Source organism: Ptychodera flava, chromosome 1 (assembly GCF_041260155.1).
Source record: "Ptychodera flava strain L36383 chromosome 1, AS_Pfla_20210202, whole genome shotgun sequence".
NCBI lineage: Eukaryota > Metazoa > Hemichordata > Enteropneusta > Ptychoderidae > Ptychodera > Ptychodera flava.
Genome location: NC_091928.1, coordinates 12,958,117 through 12,984,287, shown reverse-complemented (window position 1 = coordinate 12,984,287; position 26,171 = coordinate 12,958,117). Strand labels below are relative to the sequence as shown.

General features: G+C 37.1%; 1 long non-coding RNA gene across 1 annotated transcript in view; it reads right to left on the bottom strand.

Annotated features, from left to right (window-relative positions):
- Positions 1 to 22,856, bottom strand: part of LOC139130523 (uncharacterized) — a 36,549-nt gene extending 13,693 nt beyond the window's left edge. The window contains exons 1-3 of the long non-coding RNA XR_011551892.1: positions 21,820 to 22,856; positions 12,751 to 12,882; positions 11,974 to 12,105 (exon numbers count right to left, since the gene is read on the bottom strand). This is a non-coding gene — a long non-coding RNA (uncharacterized lncRNA). The remainder of the gene's footprint in view (positions 1 to 11,973; positions 12,106 to 12,750; positions 12,883 to 21,819) is intronic.
- Between the last annotated feature and the right edge of the window lie 3,315 nt (positions 22,857 to 26,171).

Here is a 26,171-nt window from a genome sequence, read left to right as displayed (position 1 = left end):
TGAAATAGTGTTTGCCACTTCTGTGTCAAATCAGGATCAGTCTAATCCTCTCTTATCTAGGCTGCTCTCCGTGATATGTTTAAAATGCAAAGAAACGAGGCACAAAAAATTGACAAAAGAAGACTTGATTATCATGAAATAGTGTTTGCCACTTCTGTGTCAAATCAGGATCAGTCTATCCTCTCTTATCTAGGCTGTGCTTTCTGTGATATGTTTAAAATGCAAAGAAATGAGGCACAAAAAATTGACAAAGTATTTTCAATGTTAAAACATCATAATTTCACACTATAGCATTCAATCTATTACGATACTTTGAATTGTTTGCTTAAAATATTGCATGAATAGGAATAGCCTTTCTGTTGACCTTTCCCACAAACAGGGCAACATGAACAAAACTTTCATTGTCTACTCGAACACATAGTACATTTTGTAAAATTGGATTTGATATGAGTGCAATGAGCACATGTACATGTATTTTCAGTTCTCTGACTACACAGGTCTATTGGAAATATAATAAATTCAGTGAATAATGGGGTCATGCACACACATGTAGTTGTATATCTGTACCAGGAATACATTTTAAACATACTTTCCATTATTTCCTCCCCACGTAGAGATTAAACTGCTCAATATATTGTACATTGAACAAATTATATTGCTGTGGAGATCAATATGTCACATCGTGTTTCTGCAGTATTCCCTCAATGGTCAACGTGATACATTCCAAAATTATGAATTTCACTAATATTTTGATAAATGTTAAATTATAATTCATAAGAAAAATGGCAGGCACAATTGTGCATTAATATAAAAGAAAACATTTGAAGAACATTATTTATTACAATCATTCTTAGTGGAGTATAAGTGTGCTCTACTCCATTATAAGCCAATTTGGGCATTCATTATATGAATTGTTGGACAGCCTATTGAATCACAGCATTCCACATCTGCACTTCAAAGCCAAAGTGAAAGGGCACATATTTACTGCCTACTTTACATGATATATGCCATTGACTTGGTGTAGCAGTCTAAGCCCTAGGAGAATGGTTAGAGTATTCAGCTATTGGCTGCTTTGATTGCCTCCAACAATGGCATACTCATCACACACAGGTGCAACCACAATCGCAACGTAAAGGCCTATGCACCCAGTAGGGAGAGCTCTTCTGGGTAAGTACATGTAGCCTTCGCGTAGCGACAGTGGTGCACATACGGTACAACTGTATCCTCCTAGCATAGGGCAATATTGCTGTTGTACCTCAATATTTGGACTGGTGTTTAGGTAGGACGTCAACTTGATCAATCCTAAAAACTAAAAGCTTAAATTTGAAAAAAGGCAAAACCTTCAGCTTCGAAACTGCAGCTACGTAAGGCAATATTTGATACCACGGTACTACCAAAAGAGTGTGGTAGCTCCTAGCTTTGCTTGGCAGGGCTGTGCGTTAATTACCAGCGTTATACTTTACTTTATTGCTCAACAACACACTTAAGGAGTGTGGTAAAGCAGAAATTGCAAAACTCACCAAACACTGGATGAAGCTGCTGCGGGAGAGGAAATAAAGTCCAATATACGGCCTGTGGTAGGAGGCTGTATAACGCCGAACACACAACTTGATCCTTAATATATTTTTCATAAACCAAGAAGTCAATCATTTAAACATACAGACCTTTATTTCCTGAAAATGATAGGCTAAAATGTACAGTGTACGTCCAGAGAACTTCTTGGTACAGCGCGACACTTGTAAACAAACTTGAATGCGTTGAAGTTATTTGTATATATATACAGAATGATGTTCACAGTCACACTTGGAAGTTGTGACAATTTAGTCCAGTTGTAAGTGAAACATATTTATGAAAATCATCATTAAATTAAGTACTTTCAATACTTAGACCCTCAATCAATTTTGACAGTCAGGAAGAACAGACAGAAATAATTGAGTGAAATTAATGACTTGTATGACGAATCTCTGACTTAAAATAATGTAAAAGTTACTGGCATTTTCCAGAATACAATGTACGTACCAAGCTTGCAGGTCAAGTCCAGAGGGTCAAGTATGATATCAAATAGGCCCAGAAGAAAGCTTTTAAATAGCTTTGAAACAAGCAGACTGCCAATCTTGTTAAGCAGTCATGATCTAGTACAAAGACTTTAAATTTTTTCACATAATGCTATGCTTGGTGTCTGCCTCCATGGTGTACAACATACTGGTACATGATTCGGCGTCACTCATCAGAGGACTGCACTTTCATTGAAAATATTTGTGAGTTCACATGGTGGTGTAATCTTACATCCTGTTCAGAAATGGCTAATATTATGATACTTTGGACAAAGCTATTTTTGTCAACATTTTACAGTACTGTCTGTCAATGCACCAATTTTAAAAAAATATTCATTGCCACCATTTTAATACTTCAATAGTGTAATGGTCATGCTGCTTGACACTTGAATTACAAGAATCTGTACTAGATATGTTCCAAGTTAAAGGGACAAAGTTGCTCATTTTTGACATTATTTTGCCATTTAAATTTCTTTTGATGGATTATTCTCACTGAAATATGCTCACTCTCTGGTTATTGCAATTCAATTTTCATCTTTAATAAGACACATTAACATGTGAAATTAACTATGTTAAAATTTTTGGTAAATACCTTCCATGCATGCATATGAGTTGAGCTGTGACAACCAGAGATTGCAGTTTAGCCTATTTCAGTGAGCAGCAGAAAAGCATATATACAACAGAAATTAAAAGGACCAAAATTTGGTCAAAAATGAGTGACTTTGTCCCTTTAATGGCCAATATGAAAATGGATAAAATTCCATGTTTGCTGTTTTGTTATTTTTGCCTGTCAGTCACTGTTATTTTTAACAATGGTGTGGACAAGATGTTGGTTTTGTTGTTTACTTTGCAGTTCTGAGTTACATAAATGCATAAGATTTCAGAATTTTTCAGTATTAGCTGCTGTATTTTAGCATGATATGCTCTGTATTGATTCAGTTTGTCAGCCTAGCCTGATGACACTTGAGCAGTGGTGTCATTATTTGTGTCCAGTGAAGTCTTAAACTGTTTTTTTTTTGTGGTTTGTTCCACATTTACAAGTGTGCTGACAACATGGAAAATTGAGAATTTCATCAAACTTGTGCAGTAAATCAAACAATGAATTAATTTAATCATAGAGTGTTTCCTATGGTGTTCCCCAGAACAATCCGCCCCTACCAAAATGGAAATAAGAATACCAGTACTCATTTATCTGGTGATTGGTTTACTAAGTTTAAACAGTGTAAGAGTTAAACAGTATATTAAACCATTATCATAACAATCAAAATGCATATTGTGTAGGCAGAGAAATCAGGGTTTCCCTTTTATTAAAAGTACTTATCTATAGCATAGAATTATCCAGATTTTGTCTACAAGATTAGTTTTACCCATGCTGGTCAAATGTGACTGACACATCATTGAAAGTATTCTTAGGTAAGGCTGACATCCATATCTAGACTTGTTCTTGTCACAAGCAGAAGCAAATAAAAAAATTTGCTGACATCCCTTGCTGGTGTCCATCTATTTTGCCGTGTGTTGTAAATCCCCAACTAAATTTTGAACGTTGAAGATCCGATCAATTTGTAATATTATATTTTTTGAAACTTTACCAAGTCCTAAAGACTTGGAAAGAGCGCGTAGAGATGGTAAAGCAAAAAAATGTACAGCATATATGAATCAATTGACCTGCAAACAGTACTTCCAAAAGAAAATTGGATGTTTTTTTGGTGACGAAAAACTAAGCGGTTATTGGTGAATTTTCTGTGTGAAGAAATTCCAGACTTTCTGAAGCCCTACCTTGGAGTTGACAAGGAGTTTGTCATTGCAGGGGGGTTTTGATGGGCAAAAGAAAGACAAAGCAATAATTGTGAGTGGAAATTACCCTTCTCATGAATACCCTGCATATTTTTCAAATCATGAAGAAACTGATACACGTATATGGCGCCATGTCCCTGTTTCAGTAAAAAAGAACATACTTATATACTCGCCAGATACAGATGTTTACCACATCGGATTACCTCTGATGGCATCTGAGCTATCAGACAGAAACATCTTTATACAGCTCAGTGCATGTGCAGATGATCAGTCATATGTACATTTAAATAAATTAATTAAAGCCTTAGCAAATGATCCAGATCTTGCTTAAATTGATCAAGACATAAGAGCAAAATGTCTCCAAACTCTCTATATCACATCTGGTTGTGACTTTTTTGTCATTTTTGTTGGCTGTGGAAAAGCAGCATTTCAGAAAGAATTTTTCCAATATTCAGAATTTGTTTCTGGTGGAATTGCCACCGCGACCTCAGGCACTCTTGCAGACACAGAGAGTGGCATCTGGGAGAAAGGCCTATCTCTCTTTCTTTTAATTGGAACTATTTACTACCAGAAACATCACAGTGAGTTTGAATCACAACATGACAGCCCATATGACCAGTTTAAAGCCATGAAATGAGATGAAACATTTGACACTGAATTGGAATTACATATTCAGTGGCTTGAAAAAATCAGAAATACCATCCAAGTTAGAATTCAGAGGGAGGAGGATCTAATTCCAAACCCAACAGCTTTAAAATACCATTGGCTCAGAACTTGTTTCATCTCTGATTCATGGTCACAGTCAGAAAGGGGCCAGATTGTCTTACGTGGATATGACAACTCTGGCTATGTTGTCAATGGTAACAAGTTATCACCCATATGGGATTCACCAGAAAATTTGTCCCAAGTACAGGAAAGGATGGCATTCTATACCAAAGGGTGTAATGTTAAAAATCTGGGTGCAAAAATAATTTTGCAAATGTACAAAGTCAAATAATGCTTGTGGCCCAGGGTGCATGCAATTGTTTAAATTGTGCCAATACTGGAGATCAGAGTGACAGCTTAATTGATGACATTGTTTTTGACAAAACCAACAAAGGGCAAACCACAGAAGCATTGGAAATCAAAGAAATTGATGAGATCAATATCAAATGATCTTGCTGAAGAAAACATGGTTGAAGTAGTAGAATACACAGATGAAGATGACGAAGAAGAAGATGGAGACAGTTCCGATGACTGATGTATATCCTGATCAATTTTCTGTCATTCACAAACTGTTGTCTGTACAATTACTACCATGGATGTACATCCATGTTACTACTAACACCAAGGTGGCTGATCATTAAAACAAATGATACACATGTGTATATACATAAAGTTCAACTGCGTTCTCATTGAATTTAAACATTTTAATTTAGACTGAAAAATGACTGCTTCTAAGCTTAATAAATTCATATGTCTAATAGGTATGTCATCACGTATTCACGCATGGAGCCGATAGTCCGGTACGGTATACAACACAGTGTGAAACCCACACAGTACATGCTGTACGGCGTACACTTCCCTCGGCGATGTTGCCGTGCACAAATGGTATAAAAACGGGTTTCATGACATAAATTCACTAATACTTCCTACCAAGGAAGTAAATAGCAAAACAAGTATCATTGTGAAGAATGATAGCCTGGTATCTTCAAATAAACAGTCGCTAGAGCAAATACTCGTAGACAAGTTACTTCCGCATTTGCCCCTACTCAGTGCTGCACGCCAGCATTAAACACTGCGTCGTTTTCGTTGGCAAGGTCAGAAAGCATTCAAACTTCCAATCAGAATGCAGATATACACTATGAATATGTATACAAACTATGAACTCTGCACAAGACGATTTACTTGGGGATAAAACCAAATTTACATACCCGAGTATGTAGCCGAGTTCAGCTGAGGCAGCAGCGAGAGACCGTACGCAAAATTCACAAGATAGTTGGATAGTTAGGTGGGGAGCCTCTTTCACAGTTTTACATAAAAATGAGACTCAGTAACGTTTGGTCGCTTTACTTTTGATCAAAAACCTACCAAACCCATCAGACAAGGCCCTACTCTTACGCAGAAAACCAAAGCTCTCAAGCGTCGACTTTCTCTTCCGCGTTTGAGACTCGTTCTTCTCTTTCGCATTTGAGAGAAACAAATGTCGACTTTATTCGGCAATGGTCCGCTATTCGTGGGCGTAAATTGCTAGACTACATATAGCCACATCGGCACTTCTGAAATGTTATCTCCGGCTTGCAAGACAACAAAAATATCAAAATATTATCATCAAAACCAGAATTTCGGGGCTAGAGAGCGAAACATCGCTGAAAAGTAGCTGGCCAAAATACGGAAGTAGCCGGTCAATTTGGCCGGCATCTGGCTAAAAGTGAACACGCTGCAAACAGAGGGGCTTGTTGCGATGGACAAGTAGCCTTTGGCTCTTTGACCAGAAAAATAAGTGAGTGTTCATTGATAATTCAAAGACTGGATCCGTTGACACCAAAGTTTGCTCGTGACTTTCATTGCATTGCATGCACCTTTCCGCAATACCACTCATTGAGTCTGAACTGAAATTGAAAGAGTACGTTTTAGTAAAAGTCCTGTTTTGTTGTGCTGATTTTCGCTACCGTACTTTCTTTTATAGGGTAATAAACATTCATACAAAGCAAAAAATCTTCAGTTGTCTCCTTTCGATCGTACAGAGATATTGTGCGACAGGAAAACTTTAGCTCAAAGGGCAATGATCTTTGTGAACGTACCCTCAACCAGCTAAAATAGCTTTCTATATGCAAAATCAGCGTACATTAATTAACAGCATTTTATTGAAAGGGATTCTATAGTACCATTGTTTTTGTAAACTCTTCATGCAATTTTATGAACTAAATGATGACCTCAAAGTAACAGCAAGTGCTAGACGGCACTTTTAACGCTGGTCGGAAATCCAGAATGCCGGACAAGGGAGCCATCATCAAGTCAGGCGCCGACTGGCATTGGCCATGCTAAAAGTAGTTCAGGCAGTGCTAATGTTTTGTTTACACTAAAAGGTAATCTGTTCGCATATGTTGACATAGAGATTAATCCTCTGATAACAAGCTCGGGTTAGTCGGGTACTTCTAAGTTAATGGAGCGTTCCCCTAATGCTTGGATTGTACCTGCGGATGACCAACCTCATTAACATATTATTTGCATAGTTTAGAAATATGCAAATTTCGGACCCAGATTCGAGAGTGTCTGCATGTGCACCAAAAATTAGTGCACTAGCCTTATTGGTTAGCCTAGAATTAGGTATGTACATAATCTATGAGGTATATGTTAATTTGCAATAGGTGCTGTAACCTATGAAATATTAACCATCTAGCCCTTTAAAGGTATACAACCACCTGTAATCTAAATATCCCCATGTATGGTCAGGGCATTCCTTGGTATTCAAAATGCCCATGTGAGGGCGCTGTTTTTAAAAAGTGGCCACCCGCTTAAACTCTGTGGTTGGTTAGATTTTCTCTTTGCATAGTAACTATTGCACAATTGGAACAGGTGACAGTATATCTTAAGTTACCTAGTAATTCGCATTTTTGTGATATTTAGGTCATTGACCTTTGACCCCAGTTGACATGTCGGCGAAATGGTTTGATCCCGTGCTTCGCACTGTGTACCAAAAATAAGCACTGTAGCCTTATTGGTTAGCCTAGAATTAGATATATGCATAATAATTAAAGGGACATTATTTGTATCTTTTGACTTTTTTTTCATTTTTTCGATGACTGAAATCAACTGTCAAATCAATGGAAGACCTAAATTGTGACTATGGATGGCTTCAAGGATATGTAAAACCACATTCTTGCTCTTTACGGCAAGGTTCAATGTTGGTAAGGGTGTCAGCACGATTTGAACCAACCGCCATGATTGAACCCCTGCACATAACCAATATTACTACGCATACGTCAACCATCAAAGTACAGCTGGAACATAAAAGGCCTGTGACCTACATACTAACTTCAGCACAATGGATATCGAGGAGCACACGGTGCATAAACAAATGCACGTATCACAAACTACTGTCAAATAGTGAAACTAAGCAGGGCATTTGCTTTTAAGTTTCATTTTAGTATCGATGACACGGACTGTGGAACAAATGAAACCATAGACGCAATTGGTTCAATGGTAAAACTAAAACGATCGATGTCAGATTGCTGTGGTAATAGTGAAACAGGTACAATGTAATGCATTTCCTGTGCATTTGATCATTAGCAAAACTTCGTCAATTTTTAAGATTTTTAGACATTTTCTTGTCAATACGTTGGTTCGTTTTACAAACACGACATGATCACTTGTTGAACCTGGAAACATCACACTCGGACTGAACACTGCACGGTGTGTAGCATCGGTGACATTGTGACACCGCGCCGGGCGAGTACTGTCATTGATACTGCTCGCGATTGGAGTCACCTCTCGACACACAAGATCTGTTTGAAAGTTGTTATTCTCTGTGCATCGTGTAATTATTTGTATCAGTTGAATCGCATTTCGAACCAAAAGTGAGTACATCACAGTTACAGTTGCCTAGACCCATTCGCTTACGGCCTCTGTGCCTCCGACCCACTCCCAAAAGTGGACTTTACGTAAGAAGCGCAGCTGAGCACATCATGTACCTACATGAGTAAAGCCCTCCGTACGGCCTCCACGCCCTATAACGCTGGGAACACAGACCTGTACGCAGGGCTAATCGTGCACCCAGGCGAGGTGGGTGTGCTTGAAAACAAACTCAATGCAAGTTTTGGATTAAAATGGGTTGTTTTTGGTGGAGAAAACTGCACGCCGCAACCGAGGTGCTGCCAGCGGTTTGGCACAGCCCTGCCACGCAGAGTTAGCTTTCACCCAACAATGTACCGGTACATAATGTAAGTGTCAGTCGCCAAAGTACCGGTACATTGCTCAATTTCGCAATCACCTCGACAATAACATGACTGTCTACTGAAGTTAAATATCCCGTCATTTTACTCTGTTTTCACATTTCTATGCACAAAGGCTTTGGGCAAGTCTACATATGCATATGGAGGAACAAACGAGATGAAAAAGATCCGCAATTATAGACCTTGTCGTTGTCAGCTGGTACTGGTAGGCATTTGAAATGCCCATTCTAAAATGTGCTCTGTAGCAGTAAAGAATGGTGTATCTAAGAGCAGGATTGGCCGTCAAGATCTCCATCAAAAACTGACCGTCAAAATGTAACTGAGCAAACTGGATTAGTAATAGGGAATCCCGAAACTGCAATACTGCACTTTTGACTTTCACTTCGTGTGGTTTATTTTTTTTACACGCGGATGCTTACAGTGGCCCAGATAGCAGTTTGCAGTGTGGTTACTGATCGCAGGTCAACCTGCCAACTCTGAGGTTAACAGTAACCTCCATAAACCTCAGACCCAAGGGTTTTTTTAAAGGTGTACGCAAATGGGATGGAAGTTGTCTGTGGTCGGCTACTGCTTGTTTGCAACAATATGAGGTCAAAGATGCAAATAATGTCCCTTTAATAAGGTATGAGATAGTTAACCATTAGGTGCTGTAACCTACCAAATATGAACTATCTGGCCCTTTAAGTTATCTGCTAATTCACATTTGTGTGATATTTAAGGCCAATGACCTTTGACCTCAGTTGACATGGTGGCGAAATGTTTTGACACCATGCTTCGCAATGTGTACCAAAAATTAGCACTCTAGCCTTATTTGCTCTAAAATTGAGGTAATAAAACTGTGTCACTGCATCATTTTTCCAATATGAATACGATGAGAAAGTAAATTTTTATTTTTTGTGGCCCTTATACAAGGAAGTCTACGGAGAACTGTCTTATACATAGGAGTCTATGGAGAACTGCCTGATAAATGGAAGTCTATGGAGAGTAAACTAAAGAGTCCTCTAACACGGCCAAATTTAATTCCATTGTGAAACAAATTAATTGACGTGCATCTGTATGGGGTAGGGTAATATCCTTGTGCAAAGTTTGAAAGAAATTGACCATGGCATGTCTGAGATATCTGTGTGAACGGACGGACGCATGACATTACAAGATCTAAAATGAATTAAAGTCTATAGACTAAATTCATTTGTCAATAATAATAGTGGCCATTACTCATGTACAGGCTTTCTTAAGAAACTTATGATTGAAGCTTTTGTAAGGTATCAATAGTAGAACAAGAAAATGGAGTTGAGACATGTAAGAAAAATACTGAGAAAATAGCAAAAAGTTGGCATTGCTTGGGCTTGAAGACTAATATGCCTTCAAGTCTGCTTCAGGGAGCAGAACAAGAAACTGGTTTATGCTACGTACAGAAAAAAATATACCGCCAAGGGCATGCAGTGTGATGCTCTCATCAACAAAAAAGGTATTATATGAAAGGTATTAGCTGTTCAAATCCCGATAATCCTCACTAGAAACCAAGTCAAAAGTGCTACAATGTTAGCAGAGATTAGGTAGCTTTTGAATTTTAAATTGTTACAGTTGAATCTGAACACCAAAATACCCTGAAACTTGGCTGAGCACTTAGCAATATGCAGCAGAGTTCCCTAAACCAAAGTCTGTTTTACTGCTTCAGAGTTTTAGACAACTCAGCAGGTAGCCCTACTGAGTCAACTGATAAGCGGCTGTTGCTATAAACCATTTACCACTTACACAGTCCAAACACAGTTGAGCATTGGATGATGTATTCTCAAAGTAACCACAAATTATTGTTTTACTCACAGTATTTACTTCCCCCTTCAAAAATTCTTCCATTTACATTTGTAATATTGCCAGTCAAAAATGGTTTGACCAACATAAATAGATCAGTTTACTCAGAGGGGCTGCCTACTGAGTTGTATCAGACTTCCCACACCCACACACTAGACTTTGTTTTGGCAAATGTCTTGGTATAAAGCTGAATGCTCTGCCAAGTTGCTAAGTAATTACTAACTTTGGTGTTCAGATAACAAGGGCAAATGCTGCAAGCCGCGAGTTCAGATAGAACACAATCTTTCAACTTGCTGGTGAAATTTTTTGCATCGAAAGCTGAAGCTTTAGAGTAATTTTAAAGTGTATTTTTAAAAAATAGCGTCATGGACACTGTTCCCACATTTGTTTTGAACATTTTTTCACGAGTGTTATGAATTAGAAATGTAAGATGCGAATAGCAAACAAGATCTTGAATGAAAATTCATGAAAATTATGTACATTTGCCATTATGTTATTGTGTAACTTTATAATTTATATAAATTTCACTACAATTTTGACAAATCCTACTGAGATCACCCCTAGGTCCACATTACCAAGTTTTAAATGAATTGGACTTGCACTTTCAGAGAAAAAGACTTTTTACCAAATCAAGAAAAAACCATTTCACCATAATTTCAGGCAATCTGACTGATATCACACCTGGGAACCTCTATACCTAGCTTCAAATGAACTGGACTTGTGGTTTAAGGGAAAACAATTTTTTGACCAAAAGTGGCAAAAAATTGCCTCAAAAACACAATTATGTAAATTTCACAACAATGTTGACAAATCAGACTGAGATCACCCCTATGAACTGTGATACCACATTTCAAATGAATTGGAATTTGGACTTGCGGTTTCAGAGAAAAAGGCTTTTTTACCAAAAAACAGGGAAAATTGAGCAAAATTACAATTATACAAATTTCAACAACATTTCCTCTTATCTGACTGACATTATCTTTAGATACCTCCATAGCAAGTTTTAAATGAATAAGACTTTTGGCTTGGGGCCTGAGATGAGCAACTGATAAACAGTGTGACCATACAGTACTGAACATCACACCAGGCCTACATATACACATTTAATTAACCCTACATGGTGTTTTTATACACATAACTTTTAGTTGTTTAATTACATGATGAAACTCCAGTGAGATAGAAATATTATTTATGTGTCGCTGTAGTTGTCACTACTATTTATACACAACAATGACATAAAATTATACCTTTTAACAAACATGTGTTATTCCAAAAAATTTTGATCTAACAAAATCATGCGAGTTTTTGAAAGATATCACTTTACCTTCATTTCATTGTACTCATTAATTAACACAATCAAATTAAACATTTATACATACCTTAATTCTGAACGGAGTATTGGGATGACAAATTGTAATAACCGGATGATAACTACACTGGATTCAGACAAGGAGACATCATCCAATACAGTATCTACACTGTCAACCTGCACAGGAAAGGTTGCGAATAGCCTTCCCGAGAACAAAGCAAAATCAGTGAGAATGTACTGGCCTAAGTGGGTAGCTGTAAATTTCACAACAATTTGACAAATCAGACTGAGATCACCCCTATGAACTGTGATACCACATTTCAAATGAATTGGAATTTGGACTTGCGGTTTCAGAGAAAAAGGCTTTTTTACCAAAAACAGGGAAAATTGAGCAAAAATTACAATTATCCAAATTTCAACAATATTTCCTCTTATCTGACTGACATTATCTTTAGATACCTCCATAGCAAGTTTTTAATGAATGGGACTTTTGGCTTGGGGCCTGAGATGAGCAACTGATAAACAGTGTGACCATACAGTACTGAACATCACACCAGGCCTACATATACACATTTAATTAACCCTACATGGTGTTTTTATACACATAACTGTTAGTGTTTAATTACATGATGAAACTCCAGTGAGATAGAAATATTATTTATGTGTCGCTGTAGTTGTCACTACTATTTATACACAACAATGACATAAAATTATACCTTTTAACAAACATGTGTTATTCCAAAAAATTTTGATCTAACAAAATCATGTGATTTTTTGAAAGATATCACTTTACCTTCATTTCATTGTACTCATTAATTAAACAATCAAATTAAACATTTATACATACCTTAATTCTGAACGGAGTATTGGGATGACAAATTGTAATAACCGGATGATAACTACACTGGATTCAGACAAGGAGACATCATCCAATACAGTATCTACACTGTCAACCTGCACTGGAAAGCTTGCGAATAGCCTTCCCGAGAACAAAGCAAAATCAGTGAGAATGTACTGGCCTAAGTGGGTAGCTGTAAATTTCACAACAATTTTGACAAATCAGACTGAGATCACCCCTATGAACTGTGATACCACATTTCAAATGAATTGGAATTTGGACTTGCGGTTTCAGAGAAAAAAGGCTTTTTTTAACCAAAAACAGGGAAATTGAGCAAAAATTACAATTATCCAAATTTCAACAACATTTCCTCTTATCGGACTGACATTATCTTTAGATACCTATATAGCAAGTTTTAAATGAATGGTACTTTTGGCTTGGGGCCTAAGATGAGCAACTGATAAACAGTGTAACTTGCCAATTTATGCATGAACAAATGGCTCTGACTTTTTGCCTGATGAATGGAACAATACCTATCTAAAAAATCAAGTCTCACTTAACCGATAATGTTGATAAAACAAAATAAATCACTGCATGAGTAAAGCAAATACTGTACTACAATCACTCCAACTATCCTGTACTTTGAATGTACAGTCATGGTCTCTTATCTACACTTATTGACATAACTATAGATCTACATGCACACTACAATCACTCCACTATCCCATATTTTGAATGTGCAGTTATGGTCTCTCATCTATACTTATTGAAATAACTATCTACATGCACACTACAATCTATCCAAATATCTAATATTTTGAATGTGCAGTCATGGTCTCTCATCTACACATTGATTTAACTATCCACATACACTCTACAATCCATCCAACTATCTGATATTTTGAATGTACAGTCATGGTCCCTCATCTAAACTTATTGACATAACTACATGTATCTACATGCACACGACAATCACTCCACTATCCCATATTTTGAATGTACAGTCATGGTCTCTCATCTACACTTATTGAAAAGTATCTACATGCACACTACAATCAATCTAACTATCCAATATTTTGAATGTACAGTCATGGTCTCTCATCTACACTTATTGACATAACTATCTACATGCACACTACAATCACTCCACCATCCCATATTTTGAATGTGCAGTCATGGTCTCTCAACTACACTTATGAGACATAACTATCTACATACACACTACAATCTAACCAACTATCTAATAGCTATCTAATATGTGAATGTACAGTCATGGTCCCTCATCTACACTTATTGACATAACTGTCTACATGCACACAACAATCACTCCACTATCCCATATTTTGAATGAACAGTCATGGTCTCTCATCTACACTTATTAAATAACTATCTACATGCACACGACAATCACTCCACTATCCCATATTTTGAATTTACAGCCATGGTCTCTCATCTACACTTATTGACATAACTATCTACATACACACTACAATCTATCCAACTATCTAATATTTTGAAAGTACAGTCATGGTCCCTTATATAAACTTATTGACATAACTGTCTACATCACACAACAATCAGACTATCCCATATTTTGAATGTACAGTCATTGTCTCTCATCTACACTTATTAATAACTATCTACATGCACACTACAATCATTCCACAATCAGATATTTTGCATGTGCTGATATGGACTCATCTACACTTATTGAAATAACTATCGACATACACGCTACAATCTCTCCACTATCCCATATTTTGAATGTACAGTCATGGTCTCTCATCTACAATTATTGACAAAACTATATACATACAAATTACCAGTACATCACTCCAACGTTCCCATATTTTGTATGTACAGTCATGGTCTCTCATCTACACTTATTGACACAACTATCTACATCTACACAACAATCACTCCACTATCCCATATTTTGAATGTACAGTAATGGTCTCTCAACTACACTTATTGACATAACTATCTACATGCACACAACAATCACTCCACTATCCAATATTTTAAATGTGCAGTCATGGTCTCTCATCTACACTTATTGACATAACTATCTACATGCACACAACAATCACTCCATAATCCAATAGTTTGAATGTGCAGTCATGGTCTCTCCATCTACACTTATTGACATAATTATCCACCTACACACGACAATCACACTCCGACTATCCCATAGTTAGAATGTGCAGTCATGGTCCCTCATCTACACTTATTGACATAACTATCAACATACTGGCTACAATCTATCCAACTATCTAATATTTTGAATGTACAGTCACGGTCTCTCATCTAGTAGATCTACACTTATTGACATGACTATCCACATGCACGTTACAATCTATCCAACTATCTAATATTTTGAATGTACAGTCATGGTCCCTTATCTAAACTTATTGAAATAACTGTCTACATGCACACAACAATCACTCGGCTATCCCATATTTTGAATGTACAGTCATGGTCTCTCATCTACACTTATTGACATAACTATCTACATGCACACAACAATCACTCCACTATCCAATATTTTGAATGTGCAGTCATGGTCTCTCATCTACACTTATTGACATAACTATCTACATGCACCCAACAATCACTCCATAATCCAATAGTTTGAATGTGCAGTCATGGTCTCTCCATCTACACTTATTGACATAATTATCCACCTACACACGACAATCACTCCAACTATCCCATAGTTAGAATGTGCAGTCATGGTCCCTCATCTACACTTATTGACATAACTATCCACATACTGGCTACAATCTATCCAACTATCGAATATTTTGAATGTACAGTCACGGTCTCTCATCTAGTAGATCTACATTTATTGACAGGACTATCCACATGCACGTTACAATCTATCCAACTATCTAATATTTTGAATGTACAGTCATGGTCCCTTATCTAAACTTATTGAAATAACTGTCTACATGCACACAACAATCACTCGGCTATCCCATATTTTGAATGTACAGTCATGGTCTCTCATCTACACTTATTGACCTAACTATCTACATGCACACAACAATCACTCCACTATCCCATATTTTGAATGTACAGTCATGGTCTCTCATCTACACTTATTGACATAACTATCTACATGCACACGAAAATCACTCCACTATCCCATATTTTGAATGTGCAGTCATGGTCTCTCATCTACACTTATTGACATAACTATCTACATGCACACGACAATCACTCCACTATCCCATATTTTGAATGTGCAGTCATGGTCTCTCATCTACACTTATTGACATAACTATCTACATGCACACAACAATCACTCCACTATCCAATATTTTGAATGTGCAGTCATGGTCTCTCATCTACACTTATTGACATAACTATCTACATGCACCCAACAATCACTCCATAATCCAATAGTTTGAATGTGCAGTCATGGTCTCTCCATCTACACTTATTGACATAATTATCCACCTACACACGACAATCACTCCAACTATCCCATAGTTAGAATGTGCAGTCATGGTCCCTCATCTACACTTATTGACATAACTATCCACATACTGGCTACAATCTATCCAACTATCGAATATTTTGAATGTACAGTCACGGTCTCTCATCTAGTAGATCTACATTTATTGACAGGACTATCCACATGCACGTTACAATCTATCCAACTATCTAATATTTTGAATGTACAGTCATGGTCCCTTATCTAAACTTATTGAAATAACTGTCTACATGCACACAACAATCACTCAACTATCCCATATTTTGAATGTGCAGTCATGGTCTCCCAACTACACTTATGAGATATAACTATCTACATACACACTATAATTTATCCAACTATCTTATATTTTGAATGTACAGTCATGGTCCCTCATCTACACTTATTGACATAACTGTCTACATGCACACAACAATCACTCCACTATCCAATATTTTGAATGTGCAGTCATGGTCTCTCATCTACACTTATTGACATAACCATCTACATGCACACAACAATCACTCCACTATCCAATATTTTGAATGTGCAGTCATGGTCTCTCATCTACACTTATTGACATAACTATCTACATGCACCCAACAATCACTCTATAATCCAATAGTTTGAATGTGCAGTCATGGTCTCTCCATCTACACTTATTGACATAATTATCCACCTACACACGACAATCACTCCAACTATCCCATAGTTAGAATGTGCAGTCATGGTCCCTCATCTACACTTATTGACATAACTATCCACATACTGGCTACAATCTATCCAACTATCGAATATTTTGAATGTACAGTCACGGTCTCTCATCTAGTAGATCTACATTTATTGACAGGACTATCCACATGCACGTTACAATCTATCCAACTATCTAATATTTTGAATGTACAGTCATGGTCCCTTATCTAAACTTATTGAAATAACTGTCTACATGCACACAACAATCACTCCACTATCCCATATTTTGAATGTGCAGTCATGGTCTCCCAACTACACTTATGAGATATAACTATCTACATACACACTATAATTTATCCAACTATCTTATATTTTGAATGTACAGTCATGGTCCCTCATCTACACTTATTGACATAACTGTCTACATGCACCCAACAATCACTCCACTATCCCATATTTTGAATGAACAGTCATGGTCTCTCATCTACACTTATTAAATAACTATCTACATGCACACGACAATCACTCCACTATCCTATATTTTGAATTTACAGTCATGGTCTCTCACCTACACTTATTGACATAACTATCTACATACACACTACAATCTATCCAACTATCTAATATTTTGAAAGTACAGTCATGGTCTCTCATCTACACTTAATGACATAACTATCTACATGCACACTACAATCACTCAACCATCCCATACTTTGAATGTGCAGTCATGGTCTCTCAACTACACTTATGAGACATAGCTATCTACATACACACTATAATCTATCCAACTATCTAATATTTTGAATGTGCAGTCATGGTCCCTCATCTACACTTATTGACATAACTGTCTACATGCACACAACAATCACTCCACTATCCCATATTTTGAATGAACAGTCATGGTTTCTCATCTACACTAATTAAATAACTATCTACATGCACACGACAATCACTCCACTATCCCATATTTTGAATTTACAGTCATGGTCTCTCATCTACACTTATTGATACAACTATCTACATACACACTATAATCTATCCAACTATCTAATATTTTGAAAGTACAGTCATGGTCCCTTATCTAAACTTATGACATAACTGTCTACATCACACAACAATCAGACTATACCATATTTTGAATGTACAGTCATTGTCTCTCATCTACACTTATTAAATAACTATCTACATGCACACTACAATCATTCCACTATCAGATATTTTGCATGTGCTGATATGCACTCATCTACACTTATGAAATAACTATCCACCTACATACTACAATCTTTCCACTATCCCATATTTTGAATGTACAGTCATGGTCTCTCATCTACAATTATTGAAAAAACTATATACATACACACTACCGGTACATCACTCCAACAATCCCATATTTGTATGTACAGTCATGGTCTCTCATCTACACTTATTGACACAACTATCTACACCTACACAACAATCACTCCACTATCCCATATTTTGAATGTACAGTAATGGTCTCTCATCTACACTTATTGACATAACTATCTACATGCATACAACAATCACTCCATAATCCAATATTTTGAATGTGCAGTCATGGTCTCTCCATCTACACTTATTGACATAATTATCCACCTACACACGACAATCACTCCAACCACCCATAGTTTGAATGTGCAGTCATGGTCCCTCATCTACACTTATTGACATAACTATCCACATACTGGCTACAATCTATCCAACTATCTAATATTTTGAATGTACAGTCACAGTCTCTCATCTAGTAGATCTACACTTATTGACATGACTATCCACATGCACGTTACAATCTATCCAATTATCTAATATTTTGAATGTACAGTCATGGTCTCTCATCTACAATTATTGACAAAACTATATACATACACACTACCGGTACATCACTCCAACGTTCCCATATTTTGTATGTACAGTCATGGTCTCTCATCTACACTTATTGACACAACTATCTACATCTTCACAACATCACTCCACTATCCCATATTTTGAATGTTCAGTAATGGTCTCTCAACTACACTTATTGACACAACTATCTTCATGCACTAAACAATCACTTCACTATCCCATATTTTAAATGTACAGTATCTACACTTATTGACATAACTATCTACATGCACACAACAATCACTCCACTATCTAATATTTTGAATGTACAGTCATGGTCTCTCATCTACACTTATTGACACAACAATCATCCCACTATCCAATATTTTGAATGTGCAGTCATGGTCTCTCATCTACACTTATTGACATAACTATATTTACGCACACAACAATCACTTCACTATCCCATTTTTAAATGTCAAGTAATGGTCTCTCAACTACACTTATTGACATAACTATCTACATGTACACAACAATCGCTCCATTATCCCATATTTTGAATGTACAGTCATGGTCTCTCATCTACACTTATTGACAATAACTATCCACATACTCATGACAATCACCCCAACTATACCATAGTTTGAATGTGCAGTCATGGTCCTCATCTACACTCATTGACATAACTATCCATATACACGCTACAATCTATCCAACTAACTAATATTTGGAACATACAGTCATGGTCTCTCATCTACACTTATTGACATGACTATCCACATGCACGTTACAATCTATCCAACTATCTCATATTTTGAATGTACAGTCATGGTCCCTTATCTAAACTTATTGACATAACTGTCTACATGTACACAACAATCAATCTAACTATCCAATATTTAGAATGTACAGTCATGGTCTCTCATCTACACTTATTAAATAACTATCTATATGCACACTACAATCACTCCACTATCGGATATTTTGCATGTGCTGATATGGTCTCTCATCTACACTTATTGAAAGAACTATCCACATACACACTACAATCTCTCCACTATCCCATATTTTGAATGTACAGTCATGGTCTCTCATCTACACTTATTGACACAACTATCTACATGCACACAACAATCACTCCACTATCCCATATTTTGAATGTACAGTAATTGTCTCTCATCTAAACTTATTGAAATAACTATCTACATGCACACGACAATCTCTCCACTATCCCATATTTTGAATTTACAGTAATGGTCCCTAAACTACATTTATTGACAAAACTACAATCTCTCAAACTATCCAATAATTTGAATGTACAGTAATGGTCTCTCAACTACATTTATTGACATAACTATCTGCATGCACACAACAATCACTCCACTATCCCATTTTTAAATGTACAGTAATGGTCTCTCCATCTACACTTATGAGACATAACTATCAACCTGCACACAACAATCACTCCACTATCCCATATTTTGAATGTACAGTAATGGTCTCTCATCTACACTTATCGACATAACTATCTACATGCACACAACAATCACTCCACTATCCCATATTTTGAATGTACAGTCATGGTCTCTCATCTACACTTATTGACATGACTATCCACATGCACACGACAATCACTCCACTATCCCATATTTTGAATATGCAGTCATGGTCTCTCATATATGCACTTATTGACACAACTATCTAATGAACACTACAATCTCTCCAGCTGTCCTGTATTTTGAATTTGCAGTCATGGTTATAGATATCAACTCAAGCCTACACAAATCTGACCATCTGTAAATGTTTATTGTGTGAGTAAAATGTGTGTATCCACATAGAACAACACACCAGGCCTACACAAATGTAATTTTCTAGATACATGTTTACTGTGTGAATCAAGATGTGTGTCCACATAGGACATCACACCTGGCCAACACAAAAGGAATGTGTACATGTTTACAGTGCGAGTCAAAATGTGTGACCACAAAGGACATCACACCAAGCCTACACACAAATGTAGTTATATCTATATGTTTATAATGTTAGTAAAGGGGTGTCCACATAGGAAGTCACACCACGCCTACACAACATCAATTATGGTAACTGTGTAATCAAGATGTGTGTCTACATAGGAAATCACACCTAGCCTACAACATTAACTATTTTTACATGTTTATTAATTGTGTGAGTCAAGATGTGTGTCCACATAGGACATCACACCTGGCCTACACAGCATTATATTAAGTATCTATACATGTTTATTATGTGAGTAAAGATGTGTTTCAACATAGGACGTCACACCTGGCCTACACAATATTATTTATTATCTGTACATGTATACTGTGTTATCAAGATGTGTATCCACATAGGACATCACACCTGGCCTACACAAATCTAATTTAATCTCTACATGTTTAATGTGAGGGTCAAGATGTGTGGCCACACAGGACATCACACTTAACCTTCACAACATTAATTATCTTTCATGTTTATTGTGTAATCAAGATGTGTGTCCACATTGGACATCACACCTGGCCTACACAATATTATTAATTATCTGAACATGTATACTGTGTAATCAAGATGTGTATCCACATAGGACATCACACCTGGCCTACGCAAATCTAATTTAATCTCTACATGTTTAATGTGGGGGTCAAATGTGTGTCCACATAGGACATCACACCAGGCCTACACAAATCTCATTATCTCTATATGCTGTGTAAGTCAAGATGTGTGTGACCATACAGTACTGAACATCACACCAGGCCTACATACATATTCAATTAACCCTAAACCCTACATGGTGTTTTTATACATATAACTGTTAGTTGTTTAATTATATGAGGAAACTCCAGTGAGATAGAAATATTATTTATGTGTCGCTGTAGTTGTCACTACTATTATTCACAACAATGACATAAAATTATACCTTTTAACAAACATGTGTTTATTCCAAAAAATTTTGATCTAACTAAATCATGCGAGTTTTTTTAAGATATCACTTTACCTTCATTTCATTGTACTCATTAATTAACACAATCAAATTAAACATTTATACATACCTTAATTCTGAACGGAGTATCGGGATGACAAATTGTAATAACCGGATGATAACTACACTGGATTCAGACAAGGAGACATCATCCAATACAGTGTCTACACTGTCAACCTGCACAGGAAGGTTGCGAATAGCCTTCCCGAGAAAAAAGCAAAATCAGTGAGAAAGTACTGGCCTAAGTGGGTAGCTGAATTAGCGTGGTTGGAAAAACAGAAACTGAATAGACTACAACATACACAGAATTATTCAAATTCACAACACATGTAATTCTATCAGATGTGAGATTGTCCAAATGAAGTTTCTGGTGACTGTAATTATCCCCATCCATATCGGGGAGATATCTCAGGTAAATATACAGCATTCATCACAACAATACTTCTCTATTAAACTTTGTACATTATTGGAGCCCTGGATGATATCATTCTATTCAGATTCTTCCAAAAAGGCTAGTGTGGTGCTTACATTTTGTCAGAGAATCCCAAGGAAACCAACTTATAACTCACATTGTTTCTGTACCCAGAAAACTGCACATTGGTGAACGGTCAGACACAGTGCTATTTTTTTGGCAAAAGAAATGCCTTTCAGCCATGAAACAGATTTACAGCCACAGTAGCTATAACTTTTGGTGATTTTCAGCATTTTTGTTCTGTATACCGGTATTTACTGAACTAGTTTATTGTTAAACGTATAAATCATGTAGAAATGTCCACTATATAGCTTATCAGCACAGCTCATATGTGTATAATGAACATTGTTATTGATAAATAAATTTTAGTCCGGACTAAAATTAAAATGTAAACAGTAACAATGCATTCTACACACATACACTTTGAATTCACAAGCTGAACACTGTGTATTTGTATATCTTTTGTTTGCATTGAGGGTCCGCTTAATACACATTACAGTTAATAGGACCTGTGTCTTTAGTTTTTTTCCTTTGGCATTTGGTCATTGAACTGTCACAAGGTCTTCAGTGTTTTTACCTGCAAGATTATATAATGGTTTAGACCTGTGACATGCTCAATGGAGCCATTTTCCCATGATTCAATTTTACAGGACGTTTAAGAAGCCCAGCAAAAGCATTCGTTTTTTATGATTTTACGGAACCCTATGATTCAAAGTTGGTGGAAATGACTGTATTGGGTAACAGCCTCCCCTAGAGGACATTTAAAAAATACCGCCAATAAGACGGTGTCACTCCCATATGATCAGAGTTGTTGTATAATAACTGTGGCACTGGTCACATAGCCCATGGTGAACTGCATTAAAAATCAGTCAATAGGATTCAGAGATGTTTGCTCAAAAATGGGAGAAAATGACCCAAAAATACAATCACACAAATTTACTTCAATTTGAAACAAAGCATATCTAAACCAAGGAGTTTTGAGTATTTACATTTCTTGATGGATTTCACAGAAATATTCTTCCAAAAATAAACTTCAAGTTAGAAGGAGCCACGTTGGCCCAGGAGGCACCCTCTTTGTCCAATGTAACATCCCCCTATTTTCTGGCTCATGAATATTAATTAGGCCACACTTGTCGTGCAGCGGAAGCAAAACGACTCCGATTGTTGTGAGTGTTTATAATTATTGAAGCCAGGTATGTATATTTACATTGATACTTCAAAGAGTTTGTTAACTACATGTACTTTCCCTTGACAATCTGGCAATATTCGATTCGGCAGGTTGCCAAATGTCACTATTTCTCACTGCTATTGCCGGTTACCAGGCAAGCGCTAACTTCATAGCAACAACCACCTTCCCAAGAAAACCGTTTAAAATTGATAGTTTTATGCCATGATTCAAAATTTTAAAATCATACGATTGTTGTTTGATAATTTCTGATCCTTACAACTATAATTTCAATCACTATTGATAACTTTTGTTGAAATCAAGTCAGGCTGAAATTTCCGTTTTCGCCGTGCAGTCAATGAATATTGCTACCCCATTGACGGCTATGGCAGATTACACATCGATTTCACCAACTGTAGAAAAGATGGTTGTTTTTATAACGCGAGTGCCGAAATTCAAAATTCTGAAACCAACAGTTGTTTTAAATTCCCAAATGAACTCAAGGACACTAAAATTTCGCCATTAAATAGAGAAATAAAAAAACTTAACCTGAAAGAATTTTCATATCTTGATTACTGTGCTCGCGTCGAAATGGCCACGCGTATATGCGCTTACAGACCTGCATGCATACGCGTGTCGCCGTGTGTCCCTTGGGAAATATACTATGTTAATGGCAGCGATTATGGATAATGACATACCGGTATGTGCAGGGACTCTTTTTCCCGGCAAACACCTCGCATTTGATCGATGAACTATGTATGTATGTATGTATGTATGTATGTATGTAGTATGTATACATGTATGTATGTATGTATGTATGTATGTATGTATGTATGTAGTAGTATGTATGTATGTATGTTAGCTGTGCATGGCAGGGCTGTGTGTTACCAGCATTATACGACCTCCGACCACAGGCTATGGTGGGAGGCCACATAACGCCGGTAACACACAGCCCTGCCATGCAGAGCTACTATGTATGTACCAGGGGGTATGTATGTATGTATGTATGTATGTATGTATGTATGTAAGCTGTGCATGGCAGGGCTGTGTGTTACAGGCGTTATACGGCCTCCCACCACAGGCTGTGGTGGGAGGCCACATAATGCCGGTAACACACAGCCCTACCATGCACAACTAAATGTATGTATGTATGTATGTATGTATGTATGTATGTATGTTAGTTAGCTGTGCATGGCAGGGCTGTGTGTTACCAGCGTTATACGGCCTCCCACCACAGGCTGTGGTGGGATGCGATGTATGTATGTATGTATGTATGTATGTATGTATGTATGTATGTATGTATGTATGTATGTATGTATGTATGCATGCATGTGTATGTATGTATATATGTATGTATGTATGTATGTATGTATGTATGTATGTGTGTGTGTATGTGTGTATGTATGTATGTATGTATGTATGTATGTATGTATGTATGTATGTATGTATGTATGTATGTATGTATGTATGTGTGTAGTATGTATGTATGTATGTATGTATGTAGTATGTATGTGTGTATGTATGTTTAGCTGTGCATGGCAGGGCTGTGTGTTACCGGCGTTATACCGGTACGGCCTCCCACCACAGGCTGTGGTGGGAGGCCACATAATGCCGGTAACACACAGCCCTGCTATGCAGAGCTAGTATGTATGTATGTATGTATGTATGTATGTATGTATGTATGTTAGCTGTGCATGGCAGGGCTGTGTGTTACCGTCGTTATACGGCCTCCCACCACAGGCTGTGGTGGGAGGCCACATAACGCTGGTAACACAGTGAGCCCTGCCATGCAGAGCTAGTATGTATGTATGTATGTATGTATGTATGTATGTATGTATGTATGTATGTATGTCTGTATGCTGTGCATGGCAGGGCTGTGTGTTACCGTCGTTATGTCTCATCCCACCACAGCCTCTGGTGGGAGGCCGTATAATGCGGTAACACACAGCCCTGCCATGCAGACATTAGTGGACGTTTCCATCTAAAAACAATGCATATTCAATGCACATTCACCACTTGAAATAGGGGTTTGAAGGGGTATGGAGCTCCTAATTAAAGTTATTTGCCATCTCGTAAGCTGTTTGCAATATGTGATTAGAGATAGCAATTAAGTGGGTGTACAGGGCAGACATCTTTGCCTTACACACTTCACTCATACAGATAATCGTTCGCCTTGAACTTCTTTGAACATTGTACCCTAATTTTCACAGAATAGGACCTATAAATATACTACACGCCATATTTTAGTTCAAATTAATAAAGTAGGAACAAATTCCGATGTCCTGAAATGATAATACTGTTGTCAAGGTTTACACGAGACTGAGTTTGTGCCGCTTCGCTGTACAATACCTTGCAATGGCATAAAGTAGTACCAGCGAAGCTATTGGTATCTGAAGTTGTTGACTAAGCGTTATGTAATGTCTGATTATATCTGATATAACTACTGTAGATTGCATATTATCAGTGCAGAAAGAGCTCAAAAAAGTGCACTGTTTTTTAGATGCAAGCGTCCCGTCATGAGCTAATATGTATGTACCGGGGGTATGTATGTATGTATGTATGTATGTATGTATGTATGTATGTATATATGTTAGCTGTGCATGGCAGGGCTGTGTTACCGGTGTTATACGGCCTCCCACCACAGGCTGTGGTCACGGGGAGGCCACATAACGCCGGTAACACACAGCCCTGCCATGCAGAGCTAGTATGTATGTATGTATGCATGTATGTATGTATGTATGTTTGCTGTGCATGGCAGGGCTGTGTGTTACCGTCGTTATACGGC